We start from the raw sequence: 16447 nt of genomic DNA, 5'->3' as shown, positions 1-16447 counted from the left end.
AGGCCTAGATAAAAGGAAGTATATTTGGCTAACAATAGCCAGGAAATGGAACACATCTTGATTTTAACCTGGATTAGCACCTGACTAGAAGAAAGCCATTATACGCTAATATCTTTGAATTTATAATTGTGCCTTTTTCCCAATAGACTTTTGTAACGTTTAGAAGTGTGAAAGGTGGAAAGTTCTCATCAATACATGCAATGAATTAAAATACTAGCTTTTTAAAAAATGTAATAGGGAATTGAAAATGGACAACTAGTTAATCAATGAAACAAGTATGTACTGTTCAAGAATTTCAAAGTTATTAACAAAGTCTGGTGTCTGACTTTTTTTATTTTTTATTTTATTTTTTTAACATATTTATTAGAGTATAATTGATTTACAATGGTGTGTTAGTTTCTGCTTTATAATAAAGAGTATCAGCTATACATACACATATATCCCCATAACCCCTCCCTCTTGCGTCTCCCTCCCACCCTCCCTATCTCACCCCTCTAGGTGGTCACAAAGCACTGAACTGATCTCCCTGTGCTATGCAGCTGCGTCCCACTAGCTATCTATTTTACATTTGGTAGTGTATATATGTCCATGCCACTCTTTCACTTCGTCCCAGCTTACCCTTCCCCCTCCTCGAGTCCTCAAGTTTTAGAATCATCTCTTTCCAGCACACTTGCCCTATTGTATTCTGTGTGAAACTTTTTTAGTTCTTCAAGATTCTCTTTTTTTCTCCAGGGCATTTGCACTTATGCTTCCTGTTTCCTGCAACATCTTCATGCATTCTCTTAGCTGGGCCAACTCCTGATCATCACTTGGGACTAAAATTAAATGTTAGTTTTACAAGAAGTCCTTTCCTAAATTTTCTTTCCGTTTATAAAACCTTGCTATATGCTCAGCGAGCACCCTGTGTACTTCCTTTATCATAACACTTGACACTCTAACTTTTAACATCTCTTTTTTTTCACCAGATTCTAAGTTCGCTCAGGACAGGGACCAAGTCTATCTTTCCTTCATTGTTTCATAAGTACCTGACACAAAGTACATAATCAATAGATATTTTTTAAATGAGTTATTAAATACAGATAAAGATGTAAGTGTTCTTAATTAAGGATCTGAAGCTTCAATACATTTTGTATTTCTTCATTCTGCTTTTCTGAGATCTAAATTCAAATGGATAGGGAGGATAGACAAAGAGAGGAGAAGATCATGGGAAAAAAGCGTACTAAATTACTCAGGGCAAATGAAAAACTAAGTAAAGTAAATAACTGTATGGAAGTATGGCTAAAAATATTCAGGGATATTAAATCCACAGAATTCACACCCAAAATTGGACTCATAGTCCAACCCTCACCTCAGTCAATGCCCTCCCATTCTGTATTTCACATTTTTGTTAATGGCTATTCAGTTTCCCAAGCCACAGGGACTGGACTTTTCTGTCTACTGCATCAAACTGGTTTATTCCAAAATAATGAAGTTCTCTCTTTTTCCCACCCAAGGCGACTCTTTTGTTCAACCCCTTCAGCCTAGTCATTTCTTGGACTATTGCAATAGCCTCTTAGATGGTCCTCTGCCTCTACTCTGGATGCCTTCTCTACTTAATTATTCTTTTATAAAACAGCTTTATAGAGGTATAATTACCATACAACAAACTACATATATTTATACTGTATAATTTGACAAGTTTTTTCACTCTTGTGAAACCATCACCATAATCAAGATAATGAGCAACATCCACCACCTCAAAAATTTCCTCATGCCCTTTTATGACCCTTTCTTACCTTCTATTCCTTCCAGTTATCTCTTCCCCATCTCCAGGCAGCTACTGATCTGCTTTATGGCACTATATTTTCTAGGGTTTTATGTAAATGAGATCACACAATGCACATTCTTCTTGTCTGGCTTCTTTGTGTTGCTATGTTTATAAATAGTTCTTTTTTATTGCTGAGTAATATTCTACTTCATGGGTGTACCACACTTTGTTCATTCACCTGGTGGTATTCATTTAGTTTGTTTCAGTTCTGGCCATTACAAATAAAGCTGCTATGGGCATCCATGCACAAGTCTTTGTATAGACATAAGCTTTCATTTCTCCTGGGGGAACATCTAGGTGTAGAATGGCTGAATCATATGGGAGATATATGCTTAAATTTTTTAAAAACCTGCCATAAAGTTTTCCAAAGTGGTTGTGCCATTTTGCATTCCAACCAGATCTGCATAAGATTTCCAGTTCTGTCACATCCTTGAAAACACTTGGAATAGTCTTTTTATTTTAGGTAGCATAATATGTATGTAGTAGTATCTTATTATTGTTTTAATTTGCATTTCCCTAATGACTAATGATATTGAGCATCTTTCCATGTGCTTATTTGCCATTTGGTGAAATATCTGTTAAAGGCTTTTATAAATTTGGTTGTATGTCATCTTCTTATTGAACAATGAGGTTTTACTTTTTTAATATATATTCTGGATATATGTTCTTTATTGAATATACAATTTGTAAATAATTTCCCTTGGTCTGTGGCATGTCTTTTTATTGTCTTAAAGCTGTCTTTTGAAGATCAGAACTTTTTAATTTTGATGAAGTCCACTTTATCAATATTTTCTTTTATGGATCATGCTTTCAGTATTTCTAAGAAATCTTTGCCTGATACAAGAATGTAAAGATTTTATCTTCTGATTTTACACATTTTATAGTTTTAGGTTTTACATTTAGATCTATGATCATTTTGAGTTAATTTTGAAGTATGTATCAAAGTTCATTTTTTTGCATTTGAGTACCCACATTTTGAAAAGATTATCCTTTCTCCTGTTTTTTTGACCATATACTTTTTTTCTGTACTTAAAAATGTTGCTCTACTATCTTCTCACTTGCTTTGTTTTTTACAAAAAATCTTTTTCTCTGTTTCTCTGTGTGTATATGTAAAGTATCTTTTTTTTTTTCTGGTTGCTTTTAAGATTTGTCATTGTCACAGGTTTTGAGGAGTTTGATTATGATGTGTCTTGGTATAATATGATTTATGTTTCTTGTGCTTCATTTTTGTTTTTCTTCTTGGAAAATTTAACAATTTGGAAAATTTTCTTGGAAAATTCTTTCTTGGAATTCATAAAAAGTGGAAGTTTTAAAATCTTTCTTTCTTTGTCCTTCATCCTTTTGGAAACTCCAGTTATACTAGGTCACTAGAAGTGGTCCCACAGTTCACCGATGCAATTTTCAGTTTTTAAAATCATTTTTTTCTCTGTGTGTTTCATTTTGGAGAGTTTCCATTGCTATGTCTGCAAGCTCACTAATCTTTTCTCCTGAAATCTCTAATTCAGTGTTACGCTCATCCAGTGTATCTTCATCTCAGACATTGTGGTTTTCATCTCTAGTAGTTCAATTTGAGTCTTTTTTTATATTTTAATTTTCTGAATATATAGGATACAGTTATAACTGTTTTAAATGTCCTTGTCTGCAATAATAGTTGTGTTAGTTCTTGGTCAGTATTGATCAACTGATTTATCTTCTCAGAATGGGTCATATTTGCATAATTCTTTGAATGCCTGGTGATTTTTATTGGATTCCAGACAATGTAAATTTTACCTTGTTGGGTATTGTCTATTTTTGTATGCCTATATATATTCTTGAACACTGCTGTATGACACAGTTAATATTATGGAAAGCAGTTTGATCTGTTTGGGTCTTTCTTGTGAGGTCAGAGCAGTGTTTAGTCTAAGGCTAATTATTCCCCACTACTAAGATACCTCCTGTGTACTCTACCTAATTCCCCAAGAGTTTTTCCAGTCTACCTGGTGGGAATAGGCAATATTCCCAGCCATATGAGAGCACTGAATATTCCTTTTTCTCATCCTTCCTGGTGATTTCTTCCCAGCTTTAGTTAGTCTCCTATATGCATGTACTGGTCAGTACTTAGCAGGAATCCTAAGAGGACACTCTGTAGATTTCGAGTTCTCTCTCTGTGCAGGTTTCTTCTCTCTAGTACTCTTGCCTGTAAACTTGATCCACATTGTTCTCCTCAGACTCGTGGCATTGTCTCCTCAGCTCAGAAGTCTGCTGGACTCTACCTGGGTTACTAATCCCTAAACTAAGAACTAGAACCTTCTCAAGGCAGTAGCTGTTGCAATAATTGAGCTCATCTCATTTGTTTCCCTTCTCTCAGGGATACCTGTCTTTTGTTGCCTGATCTCTGTTGTCCTGAAAACTATGGTTTTATATATTTTGTACAGTTTTTGTATTTTACAGGTGTGTGTGTGTGTATGCGTGTGTGTATTTGGTTCTTGTTGCTCCATCTTGACCAGAAGTGGAAATCTTCTAATTCATTATTTATTATGCTGGTAGAGTGCTCTTTCTAAAGGCCTTTCATTCAGTGGCTTCCCACTGTATGGCTTATGATATGCTCTGTAATTTCACTTTGCCCTCCTTTATAGGTTCTCTCAGTGTTTTTTTTCTTTCCCCAATTTTTCAGTTTTTCCTTCAATACTCTATGCTTTGTATATTTTTGCCTGCCATTTTCTTTCCTTTTAATCTTCCAGGATTAAGAACCATTATCTCTTAAGCTTTTCTTTCATTTCACCTTTTCTTTCATTGTTCAGAATTGATTATTCTTTTCTTTGCACTTCCACTAACATTGTACTTACTTTTGTTATAAAATTTATCATACTGTTATAATGATTGGATTGTACCTCTTTCTTGTACATTAGTCCATGGAGACAGAGATGAGGTCTTCTTTATTTTCTGTCTCCTCAGTGTCAAACACTGTGCCTGGGATGTAATGAATGTTCAATAAATTGTTAAATAAATTGATAGAGAGTTGGAATACCATATATTAAGGCTTCAAGGAAGAACAAACTTTATTGTAGGAGTTCTCAACCATTGACTGGACATTTGAATTACCTGAACAGCTTAAAAAAATTCCTGATGCCCTGATCCTAAGAATATTAAACCAGAATATCAGACAATGGGCCCCAGACATGAGTATATCTTAAAACTATCCAAGTTATTCAAATGTGAGACCAAGGTTGAAGAACCTTGCTCATTTAGTATTTTTTAATGGCTTTATTGAAATATACCATAAAGTTCACCCACTGTTATTATATAATTCAGAGATTTTTAATGAATTTATAGAGTGTAAAACTACCACCTCAATACAGTTTTAGTTTTCCCCACCTCCTGAATTTATCTTAAGCCTGTTATAAATCTCTACTTATACTCCACCAGCTCCAGGCAATCAGTGATCTGCTTTTTTCTGTAAATTTCTCTTTCTTGGTATTTCATATAAATGGAATCATACAATGTGTAGTCTTTTGCAACTGGCTTCTAATGTTCTTGAGGTTCAACCATGTTGTAGCATGTGTCAGTATTTCTTTCCCTTTTTATTGCTGAATAGTATTCCATTGTATGGGTACAGCACATTTTGTTTGTTCATTTCCCAGTTAGTGGACATTTGGATTCTTTTAAAGTTATTGGTTATTATGAATAATGCATCTATGAACTTTGTCATACAAAACTCTGTGGGGCATATGTTCTAATTTTCCTTTGGTGGATTCTTAAGAACAGAATTGCAAAACCATATGATAAATTTAGATTTAACTTTTTAAGAAACTTCCAAACTGTTTTCCAAAATGGTTATATCGTTTGTATTTACATTCCCATTAGCAATGCATGAAGATTTTAGTTTTTCCACAGTCTCACCAGCAGTTGTTATTGTCTGTCTTTTTGATTATAGCCATTCTGGTTAGTGTGTAGAGGTATCTCATTGTGGTTTTAATTTGCATTTCCCCATGTGTACTGATTTTGTGTATCTTTCATGTTCTTATTAGTCAGGCATGTATTTACTTATGTGAAATGTCTATTTAAGCCTTTGTTCTTTTGTAAGTTTTTTTGTTTTCCTGTTATGTGTATACTGTATACAAGTCTGTTATCAGTTTTATGATGGGCAAATATTTCATTCCAGTCTTTGGCTTGCCTTTTTATTTTGTTAATGGTGTCTTTTGAAGTGCAAAAGGTTTAAGTTTTAATGAAATTCTTTTTCTTTTGTTGCTTATGTTTTGGGATTGTATCTAAGAGATATTTACTAATCCAATGTCATAAAACTTTTCTCCAAATTTATGTTAGTTCTTAAATTCTAGTTCTTACATTTAGGTCTATAATCCTTTTGAGTTATTTTTTCAAATTGATGTATAATTGACAAATAACATTATGTTAGTTTCAGGTGTACAACATAATAATTTGATATTTGTATATATTGTGAAATGATTACTACAATAAGTCTAGTTAACAGCCATCACCATACATAGTTACAAAATTTTTTTCTTGTGATGAGAACTTTTAAGATCTACTCTTAGCAACTTTCAAATATGTAGTACATATAGTCACCATGCTGTACATTACACCCCATCCCCAGGACTTATTTATTTTATAACTGGAAGTTTGTAACTTTTGACTCTTCCCTCATTTCAACCCCAGCCCCACATCTGTCAACCACCAATTTGTTCTCTGTTTCTATGAGCTTGGTTTTTTGTTTGTTTTGTTTATTTTTTGTTTTAGATAACACATATAATTAAGACCACACACGATATGTCTTTCTCTGTCTTACTTATTTCATTGAGCATAATGCCCTCAATGTCCATCCATGTTGTCACAAGCAGCAAGATTTCCTTCTTTTTTTGTGGCTGAAGAATATTCCATTATATATATATACCACATCTTCTTTATCCATTCATCCATTGATGAACATTCTTTTGAGTTAATTTTTGTGTCTGGTTTAAAGCAAGGATCTAAGTTTATTTATTTACATATGGATATCAAATTTCCCCGGCATCATAGGAAATGACTGTTCTTTTCCTATTTAATTGCCTTGACATCTTTGTTGAAAATCAATCGATTATAAATACAAGGATTTATTTTGGACACTCATTTCTCTTCTACTGATGTTAATGCCAATCTGTATACTGATTTCACACTGTCCTGATTATTTTTAACTGTATTGTTAATTTTGATATTGGGCAGTTTAAGTTTTCCAACTTTTTCTTCTTTTTCAAAATTGCTTTGGCACTTATAGGTCCTTTGCATTTTCATAAAATTTTAGGGTAGCTTGGCAATTTCTACATAAAAACCTGGTGTAATTTAACAGAGATTGAGTTGTTTCTATAGATGAACATGTGAAAGATTGTCCTTTAATAATATTGAGTCTCCTACTGTATGGACATGGAATGACTCTTCATTTATTTAGATCTTATTCAATTTCTCTCAGGAATGGTTTGCAGTTTTCAGTCTATAAACTTTGCTCTCTTTTGTTAAATTTATTCCTACATATTTTGTTCATTTTGACGTTATTGCAAATGCAATTATTTTTAATTTCACTTTCAGATTGTTTATTGGTAATATGTAGAAATACAGTTGATTCTTGTACTTTGATCTTATATCCTGTGACCTTGCAAAACTCATTCATTAATTCTAGTACTTTTGTGAATTCCTTGGGGTTTTCTACATATTGATTAACCTGCAAATAAAGACATTTTTACTTCTTCATTTCTGACCTGAATTATTAAATTTCTTTTCTTCCTTCTACTCTTTCTCTTCCTCCCCCTCCCTATCCTTCTCCTCTTCTATGTAGATGATATCTCAATTATTGAGAGTGGGTTATTGAAATATTCAACTATTGTTTTTCAATTATCTATTTCTCCTTTAAATTTTTTCAGTTTTTGCTTCTGTATTTAGATAATCTATTCTTAGGTGTGTATACATTTATGATTGTTATACATCCCTGGCTTTTATCATTATAAAGTATCCTTTGTCTCATAATATTTCTTATTTTAAAACATATCTGTCTAAAGTTAATATAGCCACTACAGCTCTCTTATGGTTACTGTTTGCATTTTATATGTTTTTCTACCCTTTTATTTTCAATCTACTCGTACATTTGGAATCTAAAGTATATCTTTTTTGGACAACATATTGTTGGGTTTTGCTTTTTTAATCCAGTCTGACAAGCTTTTTTTGAGTATATGGGGAGTTTTTAAGAAAATCAGCATCTTTTACTGTTACTCTGTTATTCATTAAGTGAAAACAGATATTACTGATTAGGAACCACAGGATAATAGGAAAAGCACAGGCTTTGCATCTTGGAAGACCTGTTGCAAGACCTGGTTGCAAGACCCGTTGTTTATTTTGTGACCTTGGTCAAAAGGAGTTCTAAAATGTGTAAAATGGTGATATCTGTCTCATGGTATTGTAAAATTAAAAAAGAAACCTTAGAAAAAGTGCCTGGTAGGGTGCTAGCCAGGTCAAGTAGTTAGTGATTAATGTAGTAATAATAAGCATCTTTTAAGGTTAGCATATTAGAGTACTCAATTAGATTCAAGATTCTTATCTTAAAATTCTCTAATCCTGATTCATTATAATTGACTGGGGAAACTATTCCCATGCCCTTTATGATAGCAAAATTCCATGGCTGTTTTTATTGGTGCATAATTATTGTATGGTTATTGTTAATTTTCATTCATAGATCATAATTCATTAACTAGAGGTGCTGTTTTGAATGACCTTTTGACTTATTCATTGCAAGCAACGCCAGCATAAATTAAAATATAAAGGTGAGGTCTATTTATCACAGTGTTGTTGAGGTATTTTTGACTATTAAAGCTGAGCACAGTCTCAGTAAATGAATCTTAGGATATCCATTTCCAATCAGCCAAAAATAAATAGACACAAAATCAGACACAAAATAAAGAGATCTCCCGAGAAAAATGCCTTCATGAAAGATGAATAAAAGGAGTATTTAAGGGCACCACAAAAATGAGGGTAAAAGAAGATAATCAGTAATGAAACAAAACAAAAGTAAACAAAGAGAACTACCTGATGCAAAACATATTTTATTCCAGCACATTTGTGAGTGTGTCTTCTGCAAACAAAACATTAAGAATGTTCTCGGACATCAGGGAAAATTTGAAAGTTGGATTCTTTTCTGTTTTGTTTCTTGGAATAATAGAGCTTTGGAACACTTAGGGATAAATCAGACTGAGAGCTTTTACATTATACTCAATTTCCTCTAGGAAAATGTTATTAATTTTTATTTTCTTAAAAAGCATGTATATGCCCAGGGAGAGCAGTGATGAGCAGTCGAGAAATATCTTGACAGACAGATGGAAAACAATTAGAATATGCTCAGAGGTACTGCACCCAGCACTGTAGTGTTTGGTGCCAGGGAAATGCAAAATGACTAAAGCACCAATAATCATAATGTTAATTATGATGAACACTGTTTAAAAATTATTGAAGATAAATAGAACTTTATCTATAAATATGTACTAAGGATATATATGTATATATGCAAGCATATGTAGTGTCAACTAAAAAATTATTCACAACCTAAAAGTTGAGAGTTATGTTTTATTCGGCAGGAATTTTTAGGACTTCAAGCCCAGGAGGCAGCATCTCAAGTAACCCTGAGAGAACTGCTTTGAGAAGGCGAGGGGGGAGCTAGGATATATAGGAGTTTTGCAACAAAGGGCAGGTAGTAGGGAACATCAAAATATTATTGTTAATTAAAGAAAACCAAATACCCCAAGTTAAGGCATATAGCACTTTTCTATGTATGGGAAGATACAAGAGTCTGGGTTCACTGAAGTCATTCCTTTGATATGCACCTCAGCTATCTGACACCAGTATCCTGTGTTTTCACATCTTAAGTTTTCTCAGCGTTCACCATAGGGAGTGGCTGCAGTCTGATGGCTGCTAGGTGGCAGGTACTCTTTCTTTCCTGAGTCCCCTCAGGGCTCACCAACTTACCATCCAGTGGTGGCTGCAATCATTGATGTCTGTGACATCCTTTGTTTACTGATATGGCAGGCAATATTCCATTTATCTGTAGTTAATGAACCATATTTCACTTTATGAAATATATTTGTGCTAATGAATTTAAAGTGAGTTTCCATATAGCAAATCTTATTTTCCAACCTATCCCATTCAGGTAATTGGAAACATTTTCCATGGAAGATAATGAAACTGAGAAGCAAATACTGGTCTGGAATTTGTTAATAAAGTTTTTACTCAAAAACAATTTTTCAACAATCACTATGTGCCCTCTACTGCAAATAAGCTGGGGATGCAATGTTAAATCACAAACTCTCTCTCTTTCTATTTCCAAGGGATTTATCCTTTAGTTAGAGACACAGAGAAGTAAACAAGGAATTTCAACACAATGTAACATATTATATAAGGATGACGCTGAGTAGTATGGAAGAATACAGACCATACTTAACACAGTCAACTGAGGCAGAGGGAGTTCCTAGAGGGGATGGAATCTAAGCACAAGAAGGAATTATCTAGGCAAAGATAGAGTAGAATGTGGCTATCGAGGGCCTAGTGATGATGGTAGATGCACCGAGTTAGGGATGGTGGTGTTGGTGATGGTAGGGGGTGTTCTAGGCAGGAGCACAGAGTATTTGTGGATCTGCACATTTTAAGTATTGTTGAAGGGTTTAATATGGGAGAATGGAGAGATGTCGAAGGTGAGAGATGAGGTGAGAGATGAGGCCGGCAGTGGCCAGAATATGAATAAGTTTATAGCCTATGAAAGGAGAATTACTGTTCTGTGGTGTGCTGGTAAACAGTTCTATGAATAAAATGCTCTGTTTTGTAATGTTTGCCCATTTCTGTGCTGTAAAGACTCTCACCATGGCCACTTTCATGCTACCAGTGGTTTAACAATTGCCGTGCAAAATTCCTCAGTATTTAACAATTGACTCTTGAGAGCCAGTTCATCCAGCATACAACTATTAGTGACTAGATCATGACTGATAAGCTGTTGTTAGGAAAGAGCCTGTGGAGAGGGAGGGAGGTAGATGCATTCATTATCGTGATTCATCACTAGTTTAAATAACCTTTCCTTTTTTAAGTTGTAACTGAACTTACTTCCTCAACACCTATGCATACCTATATACTCACAAAATCAGCAGCCATTTTACTAGGTGACACTTTCCATTCAGTGGGAGACAAAACTTAGAATCTTAGAATTTTAGGGAATCTTTGAAATTGTTTGGCACAGCTCCTTTAAAGTTCAGGAAACTGAATCTCAGGTTACAACTAATAGTTGCAAGTGTATAGTCTGAATGTCTTTTTCAGCCTTTCTCATATCAGCCATTAGCCATCTTAGCATCCTCCAAACCCGACAATTTCTTTACACTATCACTCACTAAATTTTAACTCTTTACTCCTTTTCTAAATATTTATGATTCAACTGAACTGCAATACTATATTTTATTGCTCCCAGACTTAGAGATCTCTTACTTCAACATTTTAGTTTTTTCAAGTTAAGCTATTTCCTAAGTTTGAATTTTTAAAAAAAAAACTGGATTTTTGTGTGTGTAGATTTTCAATAAATATACATGTTCAGTTCTGTTAGTAATTCTTAATTTTAAATGTCTTGCTTGAATTGTCAAACACAATTTAGAAAACTCAAAAGGAGAAAAGTCTATGTACCCCAAATTTTACTTTTACCATTGTTTTATCTTCCTTCCTGATGTTCCAAGATTCCTTCATCATTTCCTTTCTGTTTCAAAAACTTCATTTAGTTATTCATTAAAGTAAGTATGCAGGTGACAAATTCTTTGTTTTCTTTCATTTGGGAATGTTATGATTTCTCCTTCATTTCTTAAGAATACTTTCATTGAACATGTTTTTCTACTTCTTCTGGTCATGATTGTAGCTGGTGAGAAATGATCTGTCATTCAATAGCTTTTCCACTGTAGGTAAGGTATTCTCTCTGACTGTTTTCCAGTTTTTTCTTTGTCCTTAGTTGTCAGAAATTTGAGTATGCTATGTCTTGGCACAGATTACTTTGAGTTTATCTTGTTTGTGGTTTGTTTAGCTTATTGAATCTGTAGGCTTATGTCTTTTTGTCAAATTTGGGAAATTTGGGTCTATTATTTTCTTTCATTACTTTTCTAGGCCTTCCCTCTTTCTCCTCTACTTCTGAGACTCAAATTGTGTGAATATTAGATATTTTGTTATAGTCTCACAGGGCTTTGAAACTCTGTTTAAACTCTGTTTAACTTTGGTCAGTCTATTTTCTACCTATTGCTCAATTTAGGTAATTTTTATTATTCTATTTTCAAGTTCACAGATTCTTTCCTCTGTCCTCTCCATTCTGATGTTATGCCCATCATTGAGTTAAAAAATGTTTTTTAATGTTTAAAATTAAAAAATTTAAATTTCAACTTTTTAATTTAAAATTTAAAAATTTTAATTTCAACTTTTTCAATTTAAAATTTAAAAATTTCATTTGGTTCTATTTTATACCTCCTGTTTCTTTGATAAGACTTTCTATTTTTTTCACCTAATAAGTATGTTATGGCTAATTTAAACATTCTTATGATGGCTGCTTTAAAACTCTTGTCAGATAATTCCACCATTTCTGTCATCTCAGTGTTGGTATCTTTTTATTATCTTTTCTTATTCATGTTGATATTTTCTTGGTTCTTGATAGGAAGAGGGATTTTACTGAATAAATTGTATCCTGGACATCTTGGGTATTATGTAATGAAACTATGGATCTTTAAAAAATCTTAAGATGTAAGATTTTGTCCTCTTTGTCCACAGACATGGTGTCTTCTGACACCATGTCTGTGGACAAAGAGGGGTGCAGTCTCGTTGTCATGTGGAAGTGCAAGTGCATATTCTCTACTCAGCTTCCATTGACAGCCCAGAGTAGGGATAGCGTTCCTTGTTATTGTTGAATGTGGGTAGGAATTCAAGCTCCCTACTAAGCCTGCACTGACACCACTCTGGCTGGAAAGGGAGGGAAGACTGGTATTGTTCTCTACATGGCCTCCACTGACACTGTGGTGGGTGTTGGTTACTGCCAGGCAGGGATGAAAATCCTGACTCCACAAGTCAGTATTCTTCACTTGGCCTTTGCTGGCAGAGGATAGGGTATAGCCATAGTTTTCTCTGGAGTGTTTGGTTGGAGTAGATAGGTTATTGTCTAAAAGCTTACTGTTTTGCTAGGCAGCCCTTTTTTGATCTTTTAGCTAGAGAGATCTTCCTTTCTTGGGGCTTTTTTCTGCTCCCGTTGACATTCCTGGGTTGTTGGGCTTTCTCAGCACTTAAAATTTCCTACACTATCTGCCTTTTTCTTGCCTTTTATTAAAAAGTTGCCTCAGAAGGCCAATGGATGAAAAACTTAGGGATTTTAATTTCAAAATTTGAGAAAAAAACTGAGAATCAAACTATCCAGAAGTGGAATCTTGGTAGGTGAGATATTCTGTATCATGAACTGTTGAAGATGAAAATCAAGAACCAGGAAGGGGTTGGACTAATTGACATTTAAGATCTCCTCCACCTCTGAAGTTCTATGATATTCTAAGAAAGCAGCTTTAGAAAATCTTCCCCAGTGAAGAAGACTGTGGCATTGAGGCACCACAACTTGAACATTTATACCATGATCCTTCTATATGGAGATTTCTTGTCTACACAGTCCCTATAAGAATAACAGAGGGAGGATGTAGGGTTGGGAGGGGGATGGGAAGAGAAGAACATTCATCATAGACAGAGAATGCATATATTTTAAGTAGTTTTTAAAAGCCGAGAGACTGGGCTATACTTTTATAATTTTTATATTGTTATCAGCACACTGAAAACTCCATCACCAGCTATAAATAAAAATATTTCTAATATTTAGCCAAAATAAGTTTTTTATATACCAGATACTCCTCAGGAAAAAAAGATATTGACTTTTAAATAAAATAAATGTTTGTTAATTTAAAGCAAAAGTATTTAGAGTTAAGAACATTTGGGTCTCAATTAATGAAATACACATTTTTACTTACATGTATTTATTATAATTCCATTATAGACTTGTTGGTATCTGAGAGGTCATAATTATCCCTTGAGAAAATGTTCATATTAGTAACATGTTGGAGCTAGGGGGAGCCTTAATAACTAATGGCAGCCCTGAAATAAATACTGGAAATTCTGAATTGTGTAATTTCAAATCTTGCTATGGCGATAGGTCAATTCCATATGATTCAAAAGCAAATACATTATATGAATGGCATCTCAATATAGTGTTATATGGAAAACAAGCAGTAACTAAAGTACATAACCTGAAATGGTTAACTAGTTCATCACTTGACCCCTATGATCTTGAATTAGGTCTATATTTCCATGGGGGATGCTAAGGAAACTAGTTAACATAATTAGAATTTGCTAGTGCAAATCAGCTACTCAGCTGTGGAGTTATTTACCAATGAGATTTATTTACCATGTCATCATGTATGAATATTTTCAGCTAGCCACTTTGGGGGTTCCAGCAACACTAGAGGCAAATTTGGCATTTGTTTCCCAAGTGCCATTTTCATTAACATTTGTGGGTGTGAAACGTAAATAGTGAAGAAATAATTATTTCCCTTTGCAGTTATCAAAAATTTCAAAATGAGAAACATTGTGAAACAACTGAAATGTTTCTTTATTTTTTATTTGCTGAGCAATATCCCTGGAGGTTTTTTTGTGTGTTAGTGGTTAGAAGACTAGATTTTCAGTATTCTTTTATATTCAAACTGTGAACCTTATACAATTATTAGTAATGTTTTATGCAGGAAAAGATTAAGTGACCAGAAGTCATAGCCTGATTAGAAACATTGTTGGTTAATAAGAATGTCCTAGTAATTTAAAATTTAAGACTCAGTGAGAAAATTGACACATGATGAGAATTAGAATGAACAGAATTTAATCTGTACATACACACACACAAACTATGAGTATTTATGTATACATATTTATAGCTATATATAGATACATATAGATATATGTAAAATGTTAAGAGATGAACTAAGGCATATTAAAAATTTTAAAAGTTGGCCAGACCTTTACAGCTGATTAGGATAGTCTTTGGTTTTTCTAGCTCTCTCTCTGTCTTGGGTCTTTCCTGCAGCCCATACATGTACCTAGGGATTTGTCAATTTACCTCAGATCAGCAATGGTCACTCACATCATAAATGTCTCATCCCATAACTGAGCTTACCATGGATATCAGCATCCCACACCAGGTGCTGGGGATTGAAGTATCTGGCTTTCATTCCTGCAGTGAATGTGGCCAGATCAGGTACTTCAAAGACAGGGTCATAGATGGCCTGTCTCATTCTTAACTCCCTAAGAATTTGTTGTACCTCCTCTATAGATTTCTAGGGTCCCACATGGTCAGGGAGATCCCTCTCATTGGTCCAAATCTCCCTGCAGGCTAGAATAATCCAATCTATAAGGGAGTGAGTACCTTGAACACTGCTCTCCTCCTCCCTCCCCCCAGCTCCATGCAGGTGCTGCCTAAGGTCAGGCTGTGTGATAATGTTCATTTTCTTACCTACTGCTTGTCAGACAAGTGCTATATCCTCACCTTCACCCTTCCTCACTGCCCCACTCCATATCCCATAGCTGTACTAACTGTGCCTGGATACTTTTGCTGGAACTTGGCAGTTATAACAATAAGCTCAACAGGAATATATTCTCTCATCTTGAATGTTTCCTGAATTGAGGCTTCCCTTCTGCTTGGGTTGTTATTGCTGTGCTTTTGCTTTCCTTTAGCATGGGGTGTTTACTGTCAATCACCACAACATCCTCCCCTTCACTCTCCTCACTTTCCTAGGGATCCCACCTCTTAGCATCCCAATCAGGCTTTGTCAGTGCTTAACATCCCAATCAGTGCTTTGTCACAAGTACTCAGACAGTAATTCGCAGCAGATTGTTCCCTCCTTAGCTTTGCAAAATGGCATGTTAGGGTCTTCAATTTATTATCCTGCTCTCCCACCTTGTCTGCCAGCCCTAAAGCTAGCAGAGATAACTGCACATCCTTCTCTAACCTCGGCTCTTCTTCCAACTTTCTAACTTGAGTATCAGCCTCTAGTTAAGCATCAGTGGTCACAGACCTGCTCACAGTAGAAGCCAACCCACTGTGTAACCATTCATTTCCCTAATTTGCAGCAGTTCCTCAAACAAGTACATCAAACCAGCTGGCTTTTATAGGGTGTCCCATACTCACTCAGTGGTCCACAAGCATCTAGTGTATGGGCCACCCCTCCTTACACAGAGGTTGATGACCAACTTGGTCAGTTTCTCACTTTTGTTGTGAAAACACCATTTTCTTATCTTGTTGTTATTATTATTATTTTAGTCTTACATGTTAAAATACCTTATGTTTCTCCTTGTACAATTTTGCCATAAAATAAATGCATATTTTTAGATTTTTTTCTATATATTTTCCTATTTTCATTGCTGTGAATTTTACTTAAAAAGCCCTTATTAAATGAATCCTTTGATAGCAGTCTGAATTATCTTTAATCCAAATAACAGCATGAATTCAAATTTAGATTGGATGACTCATTGCTAACACTTCTAGGAACCCATCCATCTAATTAGAGACAAAATCAACTCCTTTGGCCTAGTTCTAAAAGTTAATTT

This window comes from Balaenoptera ricei, chromosome 17 (genome assembly GCF_028023285.1).
Source record: "Balaenoptera ricei isolate mBalRic1 chromosome 17, mBalRic1.hap2, whole genome shotgun sequence".
Lineage (NCBI taxonomy): Eukaryota > Metazoa > Chordata > Mammalia > Artiodactyla > Balaenopteridae > Balaenoptera > Balaenoptera ricei.
This window is presented reverse-complemented; position numbering follows the sequence as displayed.